Below are 19,712 nucleotides of genomic sequence, written 5' to 3' on the forward strand. Positions count from 1 at the left end.
GACACGGTTATCTCAAGTATTTTCCCTCACTGCTCACCCCCACCACACACTGCAGCCACAAGAGCTAAATGTGAGGAGGGTCTTCCCCCAACCATTAGGGACAGATTAGTGACATCCTCCCCATCTGCTCTAGAGACAAAGGTAAAAAAAAAGAAATGAAAAGGCTCAATTAGAAGTGGAAAAAGCTGTAAACAGGCAGAGTTCATTTAGGGCTGCTTTGGACATTTTTTTTTAAACATCTAGACAAATTTTTAAATGTACGTGAGGTCCAATTCATGAAATGGGAAGCAGAACATGGGCTCAGAACACCAATTACTTGCCTATTTGTCTCTCCCAATTCTTTGAGAAAATTCAGTGAGCTAACTCCTAGCATGCCAATATAATAAAGTACCCAACATTTGGGTAAATTATAGATTAGCTGCATCAATTGTTCAGCTTTTAAAAAGAATTTTCCAAATAAAAAAGTTTTTTTTTTAAATTTTAGTGCATTTTGTTCAATGCCCTACAGTTTTGAAAAACACATCATAATAGAACTGAAATGGTCTTATGGCATTTTACCCACATTTGGTCTAATTTCCCTAATGTTTTTCCTGTCTGCTCTATTAAAGCAGGACAAACTGTCACCTTGAGATGAAGAAAAAATGAAGTAATAACCATAGATTTTTTTTTAATTGTCACTCAAACCTGGAGGTACTAAATGACAACCAAAGAAACAGCCAGGCTTAACTGGGAAGGATGTGTTCTCACTGGTTATGACCACTTCAGAACTGTTATTTCACACGCTGGCTGTGTGACTAGGAGTGCTCTTCTGGGGGTGGGGGTCTCGGGTCTTCTGGGAGTGCTTTAAAAGGAAAGTGAAGAAGACAGGAGGTCAGTCTTAGCTGTGCCATTTGCTGGCTGCATGGTCCTAAAAAGCACATTGTCAGAAAACAATCAGACAAACCCAAACTGAGAGACCTTCTACAAAACAAGTGGCCCAGACTCTTCAAAAATGTCAATGTCGTGTAAGTCAAGGAAAGGCCAAGGAACTATTCTGAAATAAAGACAACTAAAGAGACATGACAACGAAACTCCATGCATGACCCTGGACCAGAATCCTAGATTAAGAGAAAGAAAAAATGCTATCAAGAACAATACTAAGGCAAATGACAAAACTGTCACTCTTCTGTTTATGTATTTTGTTACCTTTTCAGATTTTTTCCTTCCCATGAAAACTCCATGAAGAGAAGAGCATTAAATTTATTTGCTTATATATCAGTAGCATTTAAGATACCTTCGATGATGTTTTTGAATGGACAGATGAATGCTTGCATGGGATCAGCTCTGCCAATCCAATCATGTTCCACAAATACCAGTATTTCCTAATTCTGTGCTAGGTACTTTCCCATCAATTACTTCTTTTTGTTCTCTTCAAATAAATCAACTAAGTGACATGGATGCCATAAGCTCCATTTCACAGATTAATGATCAAACAGTCTCTCCTGGACCCTAATGTTATTGGCAAAACCAAGATTTGAACTAAGTTCTGACTCTCAACGCTGTGTTCTTTCATCACATGGTGCAGTCTCAGGAGAGAAGGCACATTCAGCCGTCCCCTCTGATCCAATGCCTCTCATCAGTATCCGGAAATCATATGTGTAACGACTTGACAAGGCTGCATTTTCTTCTCCTGCTTATCTTTGACACAATGCCTTCAGCTGCTGAGGGTGATGGGAAGGCTTTTAACCCGGCGAATCAATAGCTGATCCCTATCCACCTCCATCACTGGAGTGACATGTGGCAGCCTCAGAGACATCTCAGGTCTTGAAGGCATCTTGTTTGTTGCCCTTGAGTCCCACTTTGGCAATTTTTACAACATTAGCTTGTCCTTTGAATGGAAGATGAAACCCTCTGTAATCATTTAGGGCGTGACTTCCATCACCAGAAATGGTGGCTGAAGTTTTGTCCTTGCTCCAAGAAAGTAAAATGAAAACACTGCTATTTTCTAACGACGTCTTTGTCAATTATTTAAGTTACCCATTAAATTCTTGGTACCACTTTCAAGGAGCTTGCAGTCCAGTGGGGGAAATAGGCCATCTAACAGTTAAATGAATACCTTTAAAAGGAAAGCACAGGATACCATGGGAAGGGGAGAGAAATCAATAAAGCCTTCCCAAGGAAAATGACACCTGGCTGGCACCTGAAGGATATGTGAGAGTTACCCAGATAAAAGGGGAGAAGTTCTCAGGATCCTTAGCAGAAGGAATTTAATGGCCTGAAGGTGACAGTGTAGGTAACACACGGGAAAAACATCAAAGAGCTCCATGTGCTAAGAGTTTAAAGTGCAAGCTTGGGACAGCAAGAGATACAGCTATAAAATCAGGCAGGGCCCTGAGCACTTAGGCTTTCTCCTAAGGGTAATGGGAAGCCAGTATTAATTCCCCATCAGGATGATCTTCAGGCTCATTTTGAATGATGGTAAGATAATGTGAGTGGACTGTGACTGCTTCTGTCAGGGTCTAGTCAGGAAACAAACTACACTAGTTATTTTAACAAAGATATCTTCCTGTAAAGAATTATGAGTCAAATGTTGGAAAATACAAAGACCGAGACATGGAGGGATCAATGTCCTAAGTGCAGGAAGCAGTGATTGCTTCAAGGGCTGCAGAAGCCAAGAAAGTGGCATTATCAAAATGTGTAAACTGAGAGGAGGGGCACTGGAGAGTTCCCGCCTAACTCTCTGAAGAGGATGCTGCATGGTTGGAAGTTGAGAAGATCCAGCAGAGTTGGGAGTTAGACTTCCCAAAAAAGGCTGGTTGGCAGGTGCACAAGTTTCTGAGATGGCGCCCTGAGACAGGCTGCTCAGGGTTAGACCAACTACTGGAGCCAACTGCTGCTCCTAGAACTATCACTGGGAAGGTGAGGAAGTTTGCTGCATTCCATCAACAGGTGAGAGCAAGGCCCTTCTTCCTCCTCCAGCTTCACACCTTCTTGACTCCCCTCCCTGACCATTAGAGCCTCCCAAGAAGCCATGTGAGGAATGCGGTCAGCAGATTCCCAACCCCAGTATCACAAAGCTGAGCAACATAGACACCTGCTGCTGAGAGACAAGAGCTTACTGACCACTACCTCCAAGATCTGCAACCTTCCGTTTCCAAGGAAAGGGAAGCAAAAGAAGGAAATGGAACTCATCCTGGCAAGCTAATATACAAGGGAGGAATCTGGATGTTGGAAGAATCATGGCAGCCCTACTTTCACATACTGGAAGGGTTCAGTTTAATCAGGCTGAGTGAGAAGCCACATACAGGTGGAGTAAGTTAACTCCCATTCCCCTTACTTCTAGTTTCCCCTGTGGGCATTCCACCTCTTCTCTCACCTTAGCTCTTAGGGTGAAATACCAGGTTAGCCTAGCAGAGGAGCACGTGACACAGACCTGAGCCAGTCAGAATGACACATTCTCCCGGCCATGTGATGTTTGCAAACTGCTGCAGCTATATAGCAACCACAGGTGGAAAGCGTATTTGAGTATGGGTCTGTCACAACAAAATGCAAAGCCCAGAACCCACAAGTGTGCCCTGGTGACATTACTGGAGTCCTGAACTACAACTGAAGCCAAATGTACTATCTGGAATTTTCAGTTAAGGTAAACCATATATATATATATATATATATATATATATATATATATATATGTATATATATTTTGAAGTGAGGTTTCCTTTCATTTACTACCAAAAAATAGTAAAATTCAAAAACATACTAATGTAACACCATTGCCTTCCATCTGTCTCTGCACTCTTTCTCCATTTGCAGAAAACCTTTTCCTGCCCTCCTTTTGGATCACAGCACCAGCGAGTAAATGTCTTCGTACAGTAGAATACACCACTATTAAACAAAATGAAAATTGTTTAAATTCACTAGTAAGCAAAGAACTGCAAGTTACAAGGAGAACGATCTCATCTTAAGCTGCCCCTTAAAAAATAATCTTAAAAATGACAATAACCAATTCTAACAAAGTTATGATAAATCATGTGCATTTGGGTACTGTATATGACTGTGTAAATTGGTATAGCTATTTTGGAAATCACATTGCAATATGGATTAATGTCTAAAAGTGCTCAGTACCCTTGACCCAGTAATCTTATGCTCACACATTTATTGTAAGAAAGTAATTGCAGAGACAATGCTCTATCTGGCTTGACAATGCTGATAACTGTAGTTCATTCATGTCCTATTTGAGGACTTATTACTGAGCTGTGCACCATATTCTACATACAGAATACAGTGTTCTTACCCATTTTAGGGAGCTACATGGTATCTCTGTGCATAATAATGAAGCATGGCTTTTCTTTTGGATTTTATACTCATCTTTTTTATCTCTTTTATAGATAACAGTTACTCCTATGTTGCATTCTGAATCTTTTGCATGTTTACAATTCATTTCTCCAAGAAGACTTGAGGTTCCTTAAAGTACAAGCTCTCATCTTTACAACCATCCAATATTCCAGTCAACAAACATGTAGCATGTACCTACTATGTACCCCACACTGCACGGTAGCTAGTGCAGAACCGTGCACAGCCGGTGACGAATAAAGAGACTATGACAAATGTCCTTCTGTGAATATCCATGCTCAGAAAAGTGGTCAGTAGAGCCAGGACTAATCCCAAGTCAATCAATCCTAACAGAATTCCAAGCAGCTTCAGAAATTATCTCTGACTCATCAGTTCCTCCCAGGGTGCTAAAAGCTTCACACCAAGGTGGCCTATTGTTGCATATAGTCAGCTGTCCATTTCTGGAGCCCAAGGATGACCAGAATATAGGCTGCCTGTGTAGACTTCAGCTTCCCTGGACTCCAGCCACTCTGGGGATTGAAATTTCTTCAATAGTTCATGCTGTTCTCTAACTCTGTGTCTTTAAACATTTTCCTCTCTGTCTAGGATACCAGGTCCCACCCTGGCTACCTGATGAACACATTCGTCAAAGCCAAACACCAGTGAGCCCTCCCCTGTGCTATTTGCTCTAAACTTCTTCCCTGATGCAGGATAATGCCATTCCTTGCATTTATTATCATTCGTGACAAATATCACATGGTCTCCAATTACTTCTTTATCTGGCTAATGTTTCCAGAATACCATGAAATCTAGGAGGTTGTCTTTTACCCTTGTATTCCAGCATTTACTATAGTACAGACACAACGTGCTCAATAAATGCTTGTTCGATTACTGAATAAATTTTACAACTGCACTTGAATATTTTTGAAGGCTTTAGTTGTTCGGATAAAACTTTCTACGTTTTCCTGTCCAGCCAGTTCCGCAAGCTTGTATGTATACATACAAACAAATATAGACATACATGTGCACACACACGCTGAGACCTCAGGCCCATATGCTGTATGTTTTTTAGTATCAGCAAGGGGAGTACTTGCACCATGCATCAATCACAGGAGTTTGGGCTGACACTTCAGGAGGTAAAAATGTTCAGTGTTTTCACCCTAAGCATGACATTTTGTCTAATGATGTTAATTTTGCACCATCAACACTTTATACTACCAAAAAAAAAAAAAAAAAAAAAAAAAAAAAAAAAAAAAAAAAAAAAAAAGTAAATGCTTGTCAGGTCAACAGTTACAAATGGCTAAGGAGAGATAGATTAATTCCTGCAACAGTGAGTTTGAATTATCCAGAAGACAAGGATTTAAAAAACAATTTGACATAGATTAATTAGCTCTATGTCTCCATAAAGCAAAATCTTCTGTTTGGACTGAAAGGCACTTCAGTCTGCATGTAGTGTTAAGTATACAGATATCGTTTACTTGACTTGCTCAGTCTTTACCTCAATTTTTATTCTGAATTCTCCATTATCATTTAGGGCTCGTCCCATAGTTACAGAATGCCTCCATGTAGGAACACATTTTCACTTGTATGTGGTTGGTTACCAACCCTATTTTCATGAGAAGCAACCACTAACTACAAGAAAATACAGGCAGACCTCACTTGAAGACATTCACGAGGCAGCTGCCTACTACTCCAGATGTGTAAAAAAGTCTATGTTTCAAAACTGTTCCCCATAGGGGCGCCTGGGTGGCTCACTCAGTTAAGCGTCCCACTTCGGCTCAGGTCATGAACTTGAGGTTTGTGAGTTGAACCCCACATCAGGCTCTGTGCCGACAGCTCAGAGCCTGGAGCCTGCTTCGGAGTCTGTGTCTCCCTCTCTCTCTGCCCCTCCCCTGGTCATGCTCTGTCTCTCAAAAATAAGTTAATGTTAAAAAAAAAAAATTTAAAAACCTGATCCCCGTAAATTCCTTAAATTACCATATATACTCAAGTTGAACTTTAGATACCAGGTTGAGAAATTAAAGTAAACCATCATACAGGTGTGAAAAGATTTGCCCTCCAGTTGCTTTATTGTAGAATTGTTCATAGTAGAAAAAAATAGTATAATTCCTAACGTTTTTTAAAAAATATTTTTCAAGTTTTTTATATTTTGAGACAGTACTAGTGGAGGAGGGGGAGCGGAAGGGAGAGGGTGAGAAAGAGAGAGAGAGAGAGAGAGAGAGAGAGAGAGAGAAGAGAGAAGAGAGAGAGAGAGAGAGAGAGAGAGAGAACCCTAAGCAGGCCCCATGCTGTCAGCGCAGAGCCTGAAACCGTGAGATAACGGCCCAAGCCAAAACCACATTTAACTGACTGAGCGACCCAGGTGCCCTCTAACTTTTCTTTTAAATAAAAAAATTAGAGTGCTCAAGTACTCAAACACTATTTAGCCTTTCCAAATAATATTGTAAGAGAATGCAGAACCATTGGGAAGATGTTCTTGATTTAGTGATATGAGAGGAGAAAAAAATAACCCAGTCATAAGCAATATTTGGAGGCAGCAAAAATTGAGATTAATAACATGGATGAGGGAGCCTGACTGCCTTGGTTCAAATCCCAGTCTTACTAGTCACTAGCTATAGGACTTCCACCAAGTTATTTAATTTGCTGGTGCCTCAGTTCCCTCATCTGTATAATGAGGTAATACTAGAACCTACATCACAACGTGTTGCAAAATACAATTAAGTATAAATAAAACACTTAGAGCTTGTAACATAAAAAGTACAACATAAACACTGGCTCTTAACCCATTTGCTACTTGATGGCCAGCAGGTGCCTTGTGGAAAGTAAAGAAACGGTAAATATTGCCCGCAATTAGGACCTAGCTTCGTGGTTGCGTGGTTAGTGTACATTTTTGTCAGGGTTCAAAGATGAGTGATTGGCTCATTTTACAGTATTTGATGTCTCTTGAAATACAGGGAAATAATTTATCAATCTATTAAGTTACTTGTGTCCTTAAGCTCTACTTTTACAAATTTTTCTAGTGAATGTTGGATTCGAGCCCAAGAACTCTCCTTTGAAATTTAGCTGCAGTTTCCTTGGGTGCTCTGGAATGTAGGGAATGTCTTGAATAGCGTCATTGAGACCATCCCTTTCTTCATGTGAGTATTTGGCTTAGAAGAACATATATAGCTCAGTTCTGGCCAATGGGGCACAAATGTAAGTCTGATAAAGGTGGGACTGTTTTGCAAAGGTTTCTTTCGTCTTCCAAGAACGGCGTAGTCTTATCCGTCCTATCCTTATATTATGGTATGGGGCTGTTTCTCCAGCCCGGCCCCCTTTTAACTTAAGCCACGGAAAGCATCCTGATGAATTCTGGCTGGACCATGTGAAGTAAGGGAGAGTTCATGAAGCAACTGTGTGAATGAGGGTGGGGTGACCAAGTTTCCAGAGGTGTGGAGAGTATGGGGCTGAGCTTAGTTTAAAAGACAGATGTGGGGGCACCTGAGTGGCTCAGTCAGTTAAGCAACCAATTATTGATTTGGCTCAGGTCATTATCTCACAGTTTATTAGTTTGAGCCCCATGTGTGGCTCTGGGCTGATAGTGTGAAGTCTGCTTGGGATACTCTCTCTCCCTTTCTCTGTCAAAATAATAATTATTTTTTAAAGACAGTGTCCCAGCAACTAAAATGGGAGGTAGGAAGGGTTTCAAAAACTGCCCTGTTTCCTTAGGGTTGAGGATCTGGGAAGGGATGCCTGTGATGAGACCATGAAAAACTTTGGCCACTGAGCCAGCCTGAGTTTGATCCCATATTTGCCATTTTCTGGGCCAGTTGCTATGTTGGCTATTTTTCCAGGCTCAGCTGGGCTATTAGTAAGTGTGTATGTGTAGAGAGATAATATAACATCCAACTTAGGTATGTTAAATACTCCATCCTGTTCCCAGTTTACCCAAATTCATAGCCTTTCAGGGTGTTAATGTTGGGTATGAATAATTTACCTACCTTTGCTCTGCTCTTGTTCTCACCACAGATGCTACCTCCCCCAAGAATATTTCTCCATCTTCAGGGGCACCTGGGTGGCTCAGTCGGTTGAGCGTCTGACTTTTGCTCATGTCATGATCTCACGGTTCGTGTGTTTGAGCCCTGCATCAGGCTCTGTGCTGACAGCTCAGAGCCTGAAGCCTGCTTTGGATTCTGTGTCTCCCTCTCTCTCTGCCCTTCCCCCACTCACGCTCTGTCAAAAATAAATAAACATTAAAAAAAATTAAGATTTCTCCGTCTTCAAATGGAAGGAGAGATCCCGTTATTCTCTATAGGCTTCTACGCACATTCTGAATAATTTTAATGGTAGAATTTTTTATATCTGTGCTTGAATTCTGTATTCAGTACCCTACAAAACTCCAAGATAATAGGGACATACTTGTTTGATCTCACTTCAAAGTGAAAAATTTGGGGCCCCTGGCTGACTCAGTCAGATGAGCACATGATTCATCATCTCAGGGTCATGAGTTTGAGCTCCACGTTGGATATAGAGATGACAAAAGGAAACTATCACTGGTGAGGAGTAATACTAAATAGATTGCTGACATCTGGAATGTAACCGTTCTGAAAGCAATAGCAATGCCAGGCATGTAGTAGGTTTTGAGTCAAGATTTCTTCAATGAGCAAATACTTGAGTTCTTGTGGATTGTAATCGAAACTGAGACTTCCTTTAGACTTAAAATGGAGATTTCTATGTTTGAGCTTGCAAAGAGGCATGGATGCTATTTTTGTTAATAAAACCCAAAGACCCGAATTTCTCATTTTTCATTGCTTTGCAAACCCCAACATCTCTAAAACCATCTTTGCATGTAAGGGGCATCAGGAGAATCACAGGTTCTCCTATGTGAACTTAGAAGTAAAGTAGGCTGCAAATTTTTAGTCATTTTTATTTTGGAGTGTCAGATAACTGGCAGCTGAAATCGAAACAACTTCAAATGTCACAAAATGTCTTCTTTTGATTCCTCTCAAGCATTAAATGTATTAAGTCCTTAAAGGCACAGTGTGCATGTCCCAACTCACTGTGAATTTAAGTGGTTAGAGTGGCAGACTCCAGAGACTTTAATTTTTTAAGCTTATTTATTTCGAGAGAGACAAAGGGTAAGGGAGAGGTAGAGAGGTAAAGAGGTAGAGAGAGAGAGAACTGTGAGATCATGGCCTGAGCTAAAACCAAGTGTCCAGGCTTAATCCACTGAGTCCCCCAAGAGTCTGGGGGGCTTAATCCCCCAAGAGTCTTTTCTTATTTAAAAAGAACGCAATTAGGACAATTTTCCTCAAATTTGCAAATTAGTTTTTCAGATGGCATCATGGTTAAGAGCAGGGGGTCAAGAGAATTCACCTGTAAAGGGCCAAATTAGTATTGTGACTATAAGGTTTTATACTTGGTCAAGTTCAGCATCCCTAGCTCACAGCCTGGGACCGAGCATATACACAGTGCTCAGTAACTCTTGGTGGAATTTTAATTGTATATTATGTTTTGGTTCCTACCCCACCCCCACCCCCCGCCCCAACCAATGCAGAAGGTAAAATAAATGACTGCAAGACCTTTTGTGTATTCTCACATAGTTGATACTTAAAATATTTAAGTGAATAAATGAGTCACTTTTCTGAATGCCAATAGGGATAGTTGATGCCAGGAAACAAAACATTAAACAAAACCAGTCTTCTCTTACTTGATATCAAGTAAAATCTGCAGATGTTTCATATTATAATAGGCCAGTTTTAAAAAATGTGATTTTTAACTCAAAGTTATGAGCCTTTAAAGTTACAAAAAATGTGGTATCTTTATTCTAGAACAGTTAAAAAAATGCCCTTAAACACCAATGAGTTAATAATGGCTATTATTTGGGGGCATATTCTGCAAAGTTTTTTTCTCGAGTGTAATATACTAATATATTGTATTTAAAAACAAACATTGTAGAGGCACCTAGGTGGCTCAGTCAGTTAATCATCGACTCTTGGTTTCGGTTCAGGTCATCAAGTTGCAGTTTGTGAGTTCGAAGCCCTCATCAGGCTCCGTATGGACAGTGCAAAGCCTGAGGGATTCTCTCTGCTCCACTTGCTCACTCTATCACTCCCTCTCAAAATAAACTTAAAAATTTTTATTTGATTAAAAAAACAAAGATCTACTGTAAAGTCACTCAACCTTCATGTCCTAGGGCCTATTCCAAATGCAAAGTTTCAGGCCCCACCCTCACACCTGCGGATTCAGAATCTGCATTTTGAAAACCACCAGGTGAGTCATGGGCCCAATAAATTCAATGCCCTAAGAAACTGATTCTTCAGATTAGAAGGAAGGAAACAACCTATACTAAGTGCCTGTGGGCCAAGCATTGTGCCACTTGAATAGGATTATGTTTCTTTTAATCACACAATGATCCCAGTTTCATACCCACTATATTAATATATAGGTGAGGAACCTGAGACTCAAGGAAATACCTTGTCCACAATCCACAGCCCATTAGGGGGAGGGCCAGGATTGGACCCCAAGGACCCCAACACCTCTCAATCTGCCCTTCCTGCATTCATGTGGGGAGCTCAAAGGAGGTGGAGAACCACAGCGTCAACGTGGAAGATGGCTCAGGGGACCTTTAGGAATGGAGCTTACAACTGATGTCAGAAACAGAGTCATTTCTATTTTATACATTCAAGCTTTTAATAGGCTACATTAGGGCACAAGAGATGTGGGATCCATAATGTTGTCTGTCAGAAATTACATTTATTTAACCTCTTTTAATTAAGGATGTGTAGCATCCTTAGGAGGTTTGCCCAAAAAATGCTGAAATGGCAGCTTTGGAATCACGTTCCTCATCTGTAATAAAAGTGCAGACAGAAATTAGTCTCAGGGCAACTGCTAAGCCCTCAGTCAGCTAAAAAGCAATGGAGGCTCTGACTCAACACTGAGAAATGTCCATCTTTTCAAAACAAGGAAAGACCGAACTATACTCAAATCAAGTCAGAAAAAAAAAAAAAATAGGACTTTCAGGATGGTTTTTATCAGGTGTTGTCAGATTCCAGTAAGGGATAACCCAAAATGCACAGAAGGGGTGGAAAAGGCCATTGGAGACCAGCAGAATACAGACAGCATGCACTCTATACATCTTTGTTCTGTTCCAGGTTTTATTCCTTTCACCTCAAAAGGGACCTGGCACATAGCAAACATTCAGTCAACTGTTAGCCAATAAAGGATTATTAAATATATCCAGCATGGTTCCAGGAAATCCAAGGCATTCCATAGGGGTGTCTGCAAACAATTCTGGGGGTCATGGGTGGCTAGGGCGGGCTTGTAGCAGCAGCTCCCCACCAGCTCCCTTCCATCCAGACCATGCCCTGTGGTATGTACCTGGCTTGTAATGAATATTTGCCTTCAAGAGTCTCTTCACTTCCAAGTCCACAAAAGGTTGGAAACCCCTGATACAATAAAACAAGATGCATCAAGAAAGAAAAGGATCTTAACTCTTACTGTTAGCTGGGGAACCTTGAGCAAGTCCCTTCCCTTCCCTGGGCCCCAGTTTCACCCTTCACAGAATAGTTCGAGTTTAGTTCCATTATCTTGAAAGGTCCTTCCAGTTCTAGCATAGTTTTAGTTCATCATTTTAATTATCATCCAAGTTCATTTTTTCTTTCTTCTTCATATTGGTCTCATTTGCTTCATTTTCTTTACAACAAGCCTTTATTTTTTTGTAGGAAGACGTATTTTCAAAGACATATAAATTAAACTAAAAAAATCCCTCCCAAGTATGCCCTGCATTTGCATTGCTTTTAACCAAAGCTAGCGGAGATGTTTTTCCACGTTCTCGCCTGGGGAGAACAGAATTTAAAGTCATGCTGTAGGGAGAGCTGGAGCCTTCAAAAGCAAGTAATGCTTAATCTGTTCTATTTCTGAAGCACAAAATAAAACCAAACAAAAAAGAGAAATAAGCTACCGCTTTGCCAGTGCCAAGTTCCCTCATGCATAAATAGAGATCCATCCAGAAAAACAGCCTTCTCAGTCGGGTGGGACAAATCCTTGTGTGCTTTTGTGGAAAATTCCCCATACTGGCATCAAGGACATGGTCTACAGCTGCTGCCAGGTATGTCCAGAAAACCACCACACAAGTTTGGAGATGCCATGCTCTCTGCCAGGGCAAGTGAAAGAAAAAGCTTCCCCATCCCTTGATCCCAAGGAATAAGGACAGCTGACAGCTCCTGAGCTGACTCCAAGACCATACAGAGAAAACCCTGTTTGTCAGAGGTCTGATTTTAGACCTTGAGTCTCCATTTTTTGTGTGTGCTTTTTACTGGCCCACCAATGCCCTCTCTAACCTCATTCTGCCCACAATGAATTTGAGTGCTTAGTGCTGCTTCCTCATGGACTTAGGGCTGTCCTCGCTCCTTTTTCCTAATACCTCCTAATGCACAGAGCCACAGTCATTGCCAAGTATAATCATATGGCTTCCTGTAACATCTCTCCCAGGTCGTTAGACTTTAATGGGAACCTAAGAATCATTTTCTACTTATGGAATTTCTGATTTTGGGGAGATTGGTGCAGGGAAAGCTCCTGGATCCATGTGAAATCAGACATCATACCTTTATCACTCAAAGTCCAAGACTGGGACTCTTTTTCCTCTTTATCTACATATTCTCTCTAGGAAAGCCTGCCCAAACCCCTGGCTTTAAATACCACATCTATTTTAAGGTCTTCTAGATCTCTCCTGGCAATCCATACTCATCATCGAATCTCTACTTGTCACTTCTGGCTGGTAATCTAATAAGAACTACTAGATTGCCCTCATCTTGAAAGGCAAGAGTTCTTTCTGCATTTCTTTTTAATGCTATACAGATCTAACACCCACTCAATTACTCAACCAAAAAAAAAATCTCCAAGTTATCTTTGGGTTTTTTTTCCCCTTTATGTCCCACAATCAATTCAATGATAGACGAAACTATCTTGCCAAGAATCCCAACAACACTTTCTCTCCTTCTCCATTACCCCTAACCTAACCTGAGCCATCATTTCTTGCCCATTTTCATACCCCCCTTACTGATCTCCCTAAAATCCATTTCCCACAGAGCAGCCAGTTAAAAGCGCAGAGTGCAAAGAGACAGAGTGCAAAGAGGGGAGGAGAAGAGAATGAGGGAGACACAGAATCGGTAGCAGGCTCCAAGCTCCAAGGGGTCAGCACAGAGCCCCATGCGGGGCTTGAACCCATGAACCATCAGATTATGGCCTGAGCCGAAGTCGGACATTCAACCAACTGAGCCACCCAGGCACCCCCAAAGTTGGTTTTTTTTGTTTGTTTGTTTGTTTGTTTGTTTGTTTTTTTAAAAAACAGAGACTCAACCAAGTCACTCTTTCCTACTTAAAACCTTTCAGGACTTCCCATCACACTTAGAAGCAAATTCAAACTTCCTGCCCTAGCTTACAAAGTCCTACATGATCTGATGCCTGTTTTCCTGTCAGACCTCCTTCTGCTCCCATTCCCCCCACCATTATGTACCATCACTGGCCTTTTTCCCCTCTACTTCACACGCATCAAGCTGGTTCCTGCTTTGCAGACTTCAAGTGAAGCTCATCACTCTTCTGAAATGTTCCTCCCCAGGAACACTTTCCTGGTTTACTCATTTGTTGGCTTAAGTCTGAGACTAAGATATTAAAATGCAAAACCCAAGATCTTCCCCATTGTTCACACAGTTTCTCTCTCTCACACTGCATCACACATGATGGGCTCTCTATTGATATGTATTTAATGAATGAATGGATGGTCTTGACTCATCCCTTTAGTAGACACATTGATTTGGGTAGGGACCCCAACCTCAGGGTGCTTGGGAACCTCTTTCTCATCTTGAAGGGCAAGAATTCTTCTCTCTCTGCATTTCTTTTTAATGCTATACAGATGTAACATTAAAGACACTTTGAAAATATGAAAAGGCAACCCGTAATACCATCATCATAGCAAATCGGTTCTGTTCACACACAAATTATTTCCTTTCACTTTTTATTCACAAGCATATGTAGCTTTCACAAAATTATCACCAAAGGTTGTATACTGTTTTACTGGGTTGCTTTTCATACTTACTATTCTAAATATTTTCTAGGCCACTACGTATTTTTGTAATATTAATGATAGCTAACATTTTGGAGTTTATTTGCCAGGCATAGTTCAAAGCATGGGTATTGTCTTGTCTTACCTGCACAGTAACTGAAAGGAAGGCAGTATTATTTCCATTTTGTAGATTCCCCCTCTAGACTAGGCCTTACATATGCACAATGCATTTATCAACCAATTTCAGTAAGAGATTTTTGTCAAGAATGACCAGCTACAACATATATCCATCAATAACAGAATGCATGAATCAAAGATGATGCATCTGGTCTGTATAGGTTTTATTGTTTTTAAAAATAATTACTCAGAAACATGTAAGATAGGTTTGAAACATCTAAGAAAAATATAAAAATAAAAATAAGAACATTTAAGAGAAAGAAGAAGGATCCCACTAATACTTATTTTAAAAAGTCATGTGCAGTGAAGTAAAGGAAGACCACATATTGCTTAATTCCATTTACAATGAAATATTCAAACAACACAAATTCACAATGATGGAAATGTTATTCATGGTTGCCAGACATGGCTCAATTTGTGAACACACTAAAAGCCACTGTTATGTGGGTTGTATTACGAGGAAGAATAGATTTAAGAAGTAAATGAAGCAGTGGTGTAACACATACATATGGATTTAAATATAAAGAAAAGGGATAAAAAGGATGCACAGAACATGGTTCATTGAAGAGGAAGGAAGTGGAGGCAGGAAGAGGAAATCTCAGTGTCTCCCCCTGTAGTTCTAGGTCATTTGAATCATAGGCTGGGAATAATTCACAAAATGTTTTGATTACTTCTTTAATTTACAATAATCCACTGTGTAATAAATAACAAAAATTTTAAAATTCAAGTCAAATAACTAAAATAAACACGGATTTTTGTCAGCCCACCCGGCTATTAAAATGAAGAGAAATTATACAAATAAGATTTAAGGGTCATGTTTCTCCTCCCTTGATCATTTGGCTTCAGAGACCGAGTATTTTCTCCATGGTTTTAACAGACTACTACATTAAAAATATCCACACAGGGACACCTGGATGGCTCAGTTAGTTGAGCGTCAGACTCCAGTTCAGGTAATGATGTCATGGTTCCCGAGTTTGAGCCCCACATCAGGGTCACCACTGTAAGCCTGTCAGGTCAGAGCCAGCTTCAGATCCTGTGCCTCCCTCTCCATGCCCCTCCCCGACTTATACTTTCCCCAAAATAACTTTTTTTTTTTTTTTAAATATCCACATATACAAGGTGCCTGGGTGGTTCAGTCAGTTAAGTGTCCCAACTCTTCATTTCAGCTCAGGGCATTATCTTGGGATTCTTTCTTTTTCTATCTGCCTCTTCCCTGCTTGCACACACATGCTCCTTCTCTCTCTCACAATAAATATACTTAAAGTTTTTTTTAAATATCCACACACAGGTGCTGACAGCTCTCAAATAATCACACTAAATAAAGCTTTATTTTCCTACTTTTACCTCACCCAAAAGTACAAAATGACAAAGTAAAGTGGAGGCCTTATACTTAGAAGAACCAACATAATCTAGAGACAAACTATTATAATAAATGAGAGCTTAACAATTCTGCTGATACATGATTGACCTACAAAGATCAATAGTATTAGTCAACATCAGCAATGACCAATTCGAGAATATAAGATACGCAACAAAAATAGAAGGTAACTTAGGAATTAGGCTAAGCAGTAAAACCTCAATACCCCTCTAGAAAACAATTTTAAAGTCTAATGAAGGTCATTAAAGATGTTCAGAATACATGGAAGTTCCGACAGTTTTTTACATGGAAAATTTTCCATCACTAATCTGTCAATTTCCAACTTTCAATTTCAACATTTTGAGAAAGAGATAGTATTTACTTCAAAATTTACATCGAACAAAAACGTATAGGTCTATATGTGGCTCAGTCAACTTTAAAACAAAAACTAAAAAGCTGGCAAGCACATGCTAAGACACACTCTAAAGCCATAATAATAAAATAAACTAATGGAGCAGAGTAAATATCTTAGAAACACTTATGTGTATATGAATACCTCGTATGTGACAAAATGCAAGTAAGTAAGAAAAGAATTGTTTAAGGGAAGGTAATGGGAAAATTTGTTCACTACATGGAGAAAAATCAAACTATAAAAACGTCATAACGCTATATAAAAAGCGAGACTGTTGATAGGTTTGAGATATAAAGGCAACAAAACTATAGTGTTAACTGAAAAAAGTTTGTTGGACTTCATAAACAAAATAAAGTAACAAAAGCATATATGGGGAACCTGACTGGCTCAGTCGGTAGAGAATGTGGCTCTTGATCTTTGGGTCCCGAGTTCAAACACTATGTTGGGTGTAGAGGTAAAGTAAACTTAAAAAAAATAAAAACAAAAAGCATATACTATGAGGGAAAGGAGGGGAAAGGTGATTGATCCAGTTCGGTCACATTTAAGAATTTCTGTTTCTGGGTGGGCCCAAGATAAGCGTAACACCTAAATAAGAATCACTCTACAATTTTTTCAAACAAGCTACACAGATTAACTGGAAAAACAAATAAAACCACAGAAAACCCAACACTTCAGCCTAACTACCAGACTAAGAGCACTAGCTCCCCCAGCAAGCATTTGTGGAGAGTGAGAGAAGCCCAAGACAACTGGGGAGAGAGAAGGGGATACTGGCCTTGTACATGGAGGGCAAGGAGAAACTGAAGAAAGAGGCAGGTACAGGCCACTTGTCATGGGTAGGTAGAAAATTTAACAAACAAGATAACTTACCTACGCAGCTTCTCACAAACACTGCAAAACTAGAAATCATCCACACGCACCTCCCCCATCTTAAGAGTTTATATAGAGGCCTTAACTGGATTCAGCAGATGTTCTCAAGAGCTCACTGCTCTCTCAACGCTGTGCCCTGGAAAACCGCTTCAGCTGTGGAAGAGGTGGGAGGAAGGGAGGAACCTCTGATTGCCTGGGTTCCAGCCCAAAGGTGAACCAAAGGTCATATCCTCTTGAAGTTCTCCTCCAACAGGGGTGTAGTTGCCTAAGATTGATTAAAATCACCTCTGGAAAGAGAAAGTCCATACTAATTGTGACAAAACTCAGTAAGAAGAAGTCATTTGTCACAAATTTTTGTCACAACTGGCTGGCTCAGTCAGAAAAACATGCGACTCTTGATCTCAGGGTTTTGAGTTCAAGCCCCACGTTTGGTGTAGAGATTACTTAAATAAAAATTAACAACAAAACAACAAAAGAATGACTACAGAAAAGAGATGTAAAGGTGTGCAGGAGCCCAGATAGCAACCTCAGGAAGATACAATATCTCAAGGGAAAAGAAACACGTTACAGTCTGGGATAGTGAGGAAAAAAGCAAGCTTGTGAAGGAAATTTGGTATCCTACAAAACAAAAACAAATTTTTAAATTGGGAAATACCCAGCAACTTTCCTGCTATGATAGATACAGACAGATAGACAGACAGAAAGATCATCAATAGATAGAAAGATATCCATTACTGATGCATAGGGGCACTTGTACCCCAATGTTTATAGCAGCACTCTCAACAATAGCCAAATTGTGGAAAGAGCCTAAAAGTCCATCAACTGATAAATGGATAAAGAAATTGTGGTTTATATACACAATGGAGTACTACGTGGCAATGAGAAAGAAGGAAATATGGCCCTTTGTAGCAACATGGATGGAACTGGAGAGTGTGATGCTAAGTGAAATAAGCCATACAGAGAAAGACAGATACCATATGTTTTCACTCTTATGTGGATCCTGAGAAACTTAACAGAAACCCATGGGGGAGGGGTAGGAAAAAAAAAGAGGTTAGAGTGGGAGAGAGCCAAAGCATAAGAGACTCTTGAAAACTGAGAACAAACTGAGGGTTGATGGGGGTGGGAGGGAGGGCAGGGTGGGTGATGGGTAGTGAGGAGGGCACCTTTTGGGATGAGCACTGGGTGTTGTATGGAAACCAATTTGACAATAAACTTCATATATTGAAAAAAAAAAAGATATTCATTAAAGATGCTGCATTTCACTTCACAAACATAAGAGGAAGTTCCCAAAATAAACAACTTGCAATCTTCCCAAATTGCCAATCCGATCCACAAAATAGAGACTCCAAGACAGTCTACATTTATACAAATTTGGAAAAATAAAACTGAAATTTAAAATTGAGACATTGAAACTGGTGAACATTCTCCCACACCGCCCTCAAAACAACAGCAAAGCAAAAGAAACTATATAGCACAATACTCCAAACCAAATCCAGTATTTTCAAGCAATCATTGGAGAATATGAAAAACACCTGAATCAGATTATCAAAATCTAAGGAACCAGATGGACATAAAACAGGAAGAATAAAGTAAAAGCTGATGAAATGAAATAGAATAAAAAGAAAAAAACTCATCTCAAAATAAAAAAGAAAACTGCAAGTTGCCCTAGGAAGTTTATAATTGGATGAACATTTAATAAAAGGAAAGGAAATGGAAAAACAACCAAGATAATAACCATAAGATAAAAACATTTTAAAAAGATCAAAAAGAGGGTAGTTTAAATGGAAGATAAGCAAAGGAGATCCAATTACACATTAAAACAAAACAATGGAATAAAATTAATATTTTAAAATATAATCCATGAAAAGTTTTGAGAAATTTTAGAAAATCGAAATCCACATACTAAAACAGGCCCACCAGGTACCTGGGAAAATTTACCCAGAATGATCAACCCTCAGAAATGAGACCTGAGAGAAATTTAAAACAAAACAAAACAAAACAAAAAAACTCAGGTCTCTAGTCAGGCAAAAGTACTAGAAATTTTAAATTTTAAAATAGCAAGAAAATTCAGCTAGAATCTGACTTCCCAAGAGCCACATACAAAACAAGGCAGGAACCAAGCAACATTTGCAAGAAACTCAAGGGGGAAACATGTGAACCAAGGATTTTATATCCAGCTAAGCTGTTCTTCAATATCAAGGCCATAAACAAAAAGTAACTTAAAAAAAAATCTTTACACATGTAAGAACTTGGGAAATACTGTAGCAATGAGTTCTTGAAGAAACTGCCAAGGGATGCATTTCATCCAAGTTATGACTGAGGAAATTTAGGCAAAAGGAGTAACAGGATTTAATACATCTAGTTTTAGATGTAAGGTTTAAAAAATAGAGGCAAGAGTAGAATAATATAAAATGCTATAGATTCTGATGAAGGAAATATGAGTAAATGAGAGGTGAAAGAGAATGGAGAAGGCATGTAAAAAACAGAATCAATTCATTGATGTTGCATAGAAGCAGTTCTCAAATTTTTTGATCTCTGAAATCCTT

At 39.6% G+C, this 19,712-nt stretch overlaps 1 long non-coding RNA gene across 1 annotated transcript in view; it reads right to left on the bottom strand.

Moving 5' to 3' along the window:
• Positions 1-17,399, bottom strand: part of LOC125934917 (uncharacterized) — a 63,951-nt gene extending 46,552 nt beyond the window's left edge. The window contains exon 1 of the long non-coding RNA XR_007461574.1: positions 17,167-17,399. This is a non-coding gene — a long non-coding RNA (uncharacterized LOC125934917). The remainder of the gene's footprint in view (positions 1-17,166) is intronic.
• Positions 17,400-19,712: the final 2,313 nt, after the last annotated feature.

The sequence above is a fragment of the Panthera uncia genome (assembly GCF_023721935.1).
Source record: "Panthera uncia isolate 11264 chromosome A1 unlocalized genomic scaffold, Puncia_PCG_1.0 HiC_scaffold_17, whole genome shotgun sequence".
NCBI lineage: Eukaryota > Metazoa > Chordata > Mammalia > Carnivora > Felidae > Panthera > Panthera uncia.